Source organism: Aotus nancymaae, unplaced genomic scaffold (assembly GCF_030222135.1).
Source record: "Aotus nancymaae isolate 86718 unplaced genomic scaffold, 86718_ANA_hifiasm-v0.15.2.pri h1tg000036l, whole genome shotgun sequence".
NCBI classification, from domain to species: Eukaryota; Metazoa; Chordata; class Mammalia; order Primates; family Aotidae; genus Aotus; species Aotus nancymaae.
The window spans coordinates 65,246,925-65,253,481 of NW_026988450.1; positions in this window are offsets into that span (position 1 = coordinate 65,246,925).

Here is a 6,557-nt window from a genome sequence, read left to right on the forward strand (position 1 = left end):
TATCTCATTGTGGTTTTAATGTGCATTTCCCAAATGACTAAATAATATTGAGTATCTTTTCATGTGCTTCTTGGCCATTTGTATATCTTCTATAGAAATATCTCTATGCACATCCTTTGTCCATTTTTAATTGGGTTGTTTGTCATTTGATTGTTGAGATGTATGAGTTTTTAATATGTTGAAAATCCTAGACCACATTAGATACCTTATCAGATATATTATTTACAAGTATTTTCTCCACTATTAGTCATTGAGAAAGAATAGCATAAGCTTAAAAAATTTAAATATCCTGATATTCAATTGTATGTGGGTTGAAAGTATGTAGGTTAAATAAGTAGTTAGTCTATATGCTCAGTGTTAGTAGAAGTAAAAAAATATTTCAAACTCTTGAATTGTAAGCAACAGTGGAGTCTACTCCTGGTATCTAAACACTTCCCCAAACATGAAAGCATTTAGATGCACAATTTAATTCTCAGGCTGATCTTTAAAATCATGTCTTAGAGACACAATTAAAATACATGTTAATTGGTTTAAGGAAGTCTACCACAATAGAAATTGAATTCCTTTGAGTCTTTTCTGATTCCTGGATCTTTGCAAAATCATATATGTTGATTAATGCACAGATTATTTGACCTTACATGCCTGACATTCCACCATGCAGGTTAATTTAGTTTGGAATGTGGTAAGTTCCTCACATTTGTGACAAAAAAGAAACTCCATGCAGAATTCCTATGAACCTCTTAGACACGTGTCAGTCAGGTTACAGTCAGGAGATAGAAACTACTCAGTAACTTGAAAGAACATTTCAAATATAAAGAATTATTATAATGAACTAACAATTAACTAATAATAGGATTAACTATGAAACAATGAGAAGTCTACAGAATACAATAATAGTGGATATTGGAAGGAACTACTACCTCTGTAGCTAAGGCCAAGTACCCACGGAGGGAAAAGACTCCCAAGGATGCCAACATTGAGATCTAAACTCCCATGGAGAGGGTGTGGGCCACTTCATGGCAGAGAAATCTGCTGAGGTCCCAAAGGTCAGGATGGCTGGAAACTGCCCGTTAGGGTTACCAGTGAACTAATTGGGAATCAGGCCTCTGGAATGCTGGTGAAACTCACTGGGAAACCACCCTAAGGAGCTAACAAAATTTTACAGCGGTGCTGGCAAAACTTGCTGGAGCACGAATGCCACTGGGTGTCCCACACTGCTTGCTGTCAAGTGCTAGGGGAACAAAAAGGCACACAAAATGCAGGTGAAGTCCCATCCTCCTGCAATGTCCCTCTTCTGCCCTCTGTTGACAAAGCCTAACATTGCACCCACTGACAAAATCTTACCATAGTGTGATACAGCTCCTGTATCACAAAGCGAGACAAAGGTGAATTTGGAATGGGGATGCTATAAATTGACAACTGGCACAGATGATGACTTGTGATTATTTGAGGGAAGAATCCAGAAAAAAGGTGGTTTATTAAGGAAAATTTTAGAGGTGATTATTTATGCAACACAGGGTAGCAGTGTGATTACTTTGAAGACAAAAGCTTAGTAATAGCTAAACCAGAAAACCTGGTTTAAATTAAACAGTTAAAATTATTTTAATGTCAATGATTTAATTAAATTTTAAAAAGATATGTTGAGCATAATACGAATCTATGAGCCATAAAAATTCCAAAGCAGAAACTTCTCTTGGAGCAGATCCCAAATACGAGGTCAAAAGTGGATCCTACACCATTAAGTATGAAAGTATGAATTGGTGAAGCATTCTATGAAAGGATGAACTGCAGATATAAAGAAGCAAGCGATTTTATTTGTTTTGTTTTAGGCTGCTGTGGTGAAGGAGATATCAAATCAGAGTGGGTATATTTTTGAGAACCACAAAAAAATAAAAATTTCTCCTTCTAGAAGTATATCTATAGAAGTACATACATTGGGAGCTGAATTCACTGCTATTACTAAAAAGAAAGAAAAGAAGAGAAAAAGAAATACATCAATTAGAAATGCTTTTTGCTGTATGTAATAAATTACCTGAATAACCGATTTCAGAAATAAAGCATAAAAACTTTTTTTTTTGAGATGCAGTCTTACTCTGTTGCCCAGGCTGGAGTACAGTGGGACGATCTTGGCTCACTGCCACCTCTGCCTCCTGGGTTCAAGTTATTCTCCTGCGTCAGCCTTCCAAGTAGCTGGGACTACAGGGGCACCACTATGCCCGGCTAATTTTAGTAGAGATAGGGTTTTGCCATATTGGCCAGGCTGATCTCAAACTCCTGACCTCAGATGATCTGCTGCCTTGGCCTCCTAAAGTGCTGGGATTACAGGTGTGAGCCACTATGCACAGCCTAAAAACATTTAATAATGTCATATAACAAACTATCCAGAGAAGCAGTTCCTTGATTTATTCAAAGACCTACCTCTTTTGCATCTTTCTGCACTAGCATCCTTAGACTATCTTGTTGCTTCATGGTCAGAATATGGTGGTGGTTGTTCTTTCACCATTTAGACAAGAAGAAAGAAGAAAGGAGTTGATAGGTCCATCTGCATTCAGCAGACTTCATGAGTTTCAAGTAATTAATATCTGTTTGACAGATATTAATCGAATCATCATTTGTGTGGCAGTGTGTCTGGCTGTGGAATTTAATGATTAGTCAACAAATGTACAATTTGGGACTTTTAGCAAATCTTACAGATCCAAACATGAAACTTCTTCCTAGAAATTTCTTTTTTGCCTTATACATGCCTGACTACACAGAGGGTTGTTCCCCAACCCCCGCACACTCATAGCAATTCTTCTGCTCTGAATCTTCCTGGTGCATTCCGGGAGTTATCCTCCTTATTTATACTTAGTATATAATATGTTGAGGACGACGTCTTATGTAACAGTTTTTTTCTGGAGCTATAATTTTCTAATTTAAAATTCTTAAAAATGTAATATATATATTGGTAACAAAGATTTTATTCTCTCTCTCTAGCCCCCTCTCTTTTAAATCTTTAAATGATTATATTAAATAAGAGGAAACTGGAGTTCTTAAAGGGCATTCTCTTTGTTACTAGGGTCTGATTTCTATTTGACCAGCGGGAAATTTAATGTTGACTTCGATTGCCAAGAGAGAATCTCTCATATCTTTCATTAACTTTTATACAATTTCTCTATTTAATTTATAACTTTGATGGGACTATTCATTTCTTCTGTACTTTTTTGAACCACTTTTTAAAAACTTATGAAATGACTCTTTAAATAAATAGAAAAAACACAGGGCGAGGTGCAGTGGCTCATGCCCGTGATCTCAGCACTTTGAGAGGCTGAGGCTGGTGGACCACTTAAGCTCAGGAATTCAAGACCAGTCTGGGCAACATGGCAAAACCCTGTCTCCACCAAAAATACAAAATGAACAAACAAACAAATAGTCGAGTGTGATGGTGCATGCCTGTGGTCCCAGCTATTCAGGAGGCTGAGGTGGGAGGACTGCTTGAGCTTGGGAGGAGGAGGCTATAGTGAACTGAGATTGCACTACTGCACTCCAGCCTGGGCGACAGAATGAGACCCTGTCTCAATAACAACAACAACAGCAACAACGAAACAATATGAAAAAAGTGCAATAAAATTAACCCATGTATTGTTTGATAACTTTGCATTGCTGACTTTCAAATATTTCTGAAAAAAAAAAAAAAAAAAAAAAAAGACAAAACAAAATATATTGGCCCTATTATCCTCTGCTCTTTCCAACTTCATTTGCTTTCTACATTGTGAAATCTGTTTCCAGAGTCAGAGAAGCAGCCTGTCCTTGGCTTGTCTGTATAATGTTATGTAAATAATGGATAGGATTTTCCCTGCCCATGTTTTTTTCTGAGATGGTTTTCTCAAAAAAATGTTTCCATTTCAAAACCAAACTCCACAAATACACAAAACATAACTAAACATGGAAAGAGTTTAGTTGCCTTAGATTGTGCAAAAGACTAGAAGTAACCGCCAGATTCTCAGCCCCTGATTGTCCCAAATCACATGTCATCAACTGAATAATCAGAAAAGGAAAACAAGCCAGTTTCAGATGAAAGAAGATTTGATTCTAATATAGATTGTAAACCCACAATGAATGTTTTATAACCAAAGAGCCACTTTTGTTACTGAATTTGAGTTTTCCACTGCAATGTTTCTTGAACATTCCTAAAATATCATACATTATACATGATGCCAAACACTGAACTATTGAGCGGCAAGATTTTATTGTCTTGGGGAGCACCCTTAACAGGCATTGGTAGCAGATGCAAAGAATTCCAGAAAGAGAGCTGGGCTGGAAAGAACACATTATCATTAGTTCCAAAAATCTATGTTTCTGAGGATTACCAGAGGAATTTCCTGGACTCAGTAGGTTTTAAATATCCTGAGCCATTGGCAGAGGAATCTAGAATTGTTCTGTAATGTTGTGAAATATATATCTGATCTTCATTCCATTTTCTGGCATGCAGCTCCTAAAATCCTTGGACTCTCCTGAGTGATAAGCATTTTTTTTGTTTTTTTTTGTTTGTTTGTTTTTGTTTTTTCTATGTTACTTAGATAACAGTGGTTAAGAGCACCTAGGTAGCTTCAGGATGGGGGTCACTGGAAAGGCATAATTAGAGTTGGGAGCTTCAGCCTTTCCAGCCCTACTCCCCAACTCCTGCAAGCAGAAGAGAAAGGCTGAAGGTTAAGCTGATCACCAATGGCTAACAAAGTAATCAATCAGGCCTATGTAATGAAACCTCCATAAAACCCCAAAAGAACAGGGTTCAGAAAGGCTTCTGGACTGCTGAACATGTGGAGGAGTCTGGAGGGCAGCACACCCACAGAGGGCATGGAAACCTCACTCCCCTTCCCACATACCTTGCCCTATGAATGTATTCTGTCTGGCTATTTGTCCATATCCTTTGTCATATCTTGTAGTTCATTTTGTTTGTGGGATCATATAAACTTGGGTTTGACTTACTGTTGTCATTTAATGTTCCTGATACTTGGCTTTCTTGTTGTAAAATGGGGGATATGATACTTTATTAGTTGGGGCTTAGTTGTAGGTAACAGGAAACATTAGGCTAATCTGAGAAGAAAGAGGTTAATCGTGGGGAAGAGCTGGTTTTAGGCTATGTCTCCAAGATCGACTTCCAGAATAACAACCAAGAACTAGCTCACCCAAGAAAGGGCTACCTCTGCAACCTTCAGAAAGCTGGGGAGTCAGGAAGACACTATTCCAAACACTTGATTCCAGCATCATACCTCCTTAGCTATGAATTGGAGTAAGAAGCTGCCACCAGCATTACAGACTCAGAGCCACATAGTTCCCACAAAGCCACTCAAGTAAAATGTATGTCACTGGGATCCCTACCTTCCTTCCTTTTATTTACTGATCAATGCAATACATATTTACTGAATTGTAATAAAGAAGTAAAATATGTAATACATTAGAAAGATAAAAGTAATGCATTAGAAAGGGATAAATACATGAAGAAAAATAGTGCAGGGAATGGGAGTAGAGCATAATGAGGGCATCCATCTTTGTGTTGTTATAAAGGAATTGAGGCTAGATAATTTATTTAAAAAGTGGTTTATTTGGTTCATGGTTCTGCAGGTTCTACAAGAAAAGAGGTTTATTTGGCTCATGGTTCTGCTGGTTGTACAAAAAGCACGCTGTCAGCATCTGCTTTTGGTGAGGGTTTCAGACTGCTTCCATTTGTGGCAGAAAGAGAAGGAAGTAGAGCTGGAATGTGCAAAGATTACATGGTGAGAAAAAAATTGAGAGAGAAAGAGCGAGGTGCCAGGCTCTTTTTAACAACCAGCTGTTAGGAACTAATAGAACAAGAACTCACTCATTACCTCAAAAGTGGTACCAAGCCATTCATGATGGATCCACCTCCACGACTCAAACACCTCCCACTAGGCCCCACCCTGAACATTGGAAATTATATTTCAACATGAAGTTTAGAGAGGTCAAATATCCAAACCATAGCAGAGTCAAAGAAGGCCTCCTTCATAAGGTGATATTTATGTGAAGATCTGAAGAAAGTGAGAGGATGAGCCATGTGAGTCTTTAGGGGACAAGTGTCCAAGAGAGGGAAGAGAAAATGCAAAGGCTCTGAGGCAGGAGATTCCTTGGAAGGCAAAAAAAAGCAAAGAGGCCAGCATGGAATGAGCCTGCTGTCAGAAATTCACATTTATTTCAAAGTAGAAATTTCCAAAGTAATCTATTGCTTGGTTTTCTATAAAAACGGTGTATAAGTATTTTGAACTAAAATATTCAAAGATTTTAATATAATTTAAACTAACAATCTCCTTTAAATAAAAGGACAGAGCTATCAATACCACTGTATTTGAAGCTACTGTTATTTTAAATAATATTTCTTGCTGTTAACAATGTCATTAGCTGGTTCGGTTTTCTTTCCTTCTTTTTTTTTTTCTCTTTTGGAGATAGGGCCTTGCTCTGTTGCCCAGGTTGGAGGGCAGCAGCATAATCATGGCTCACTATAACCTCTACCTCCCAGGCTCAAGTGATCCCTCCACCTCAGCCTCTCAAATAGCTGGGAC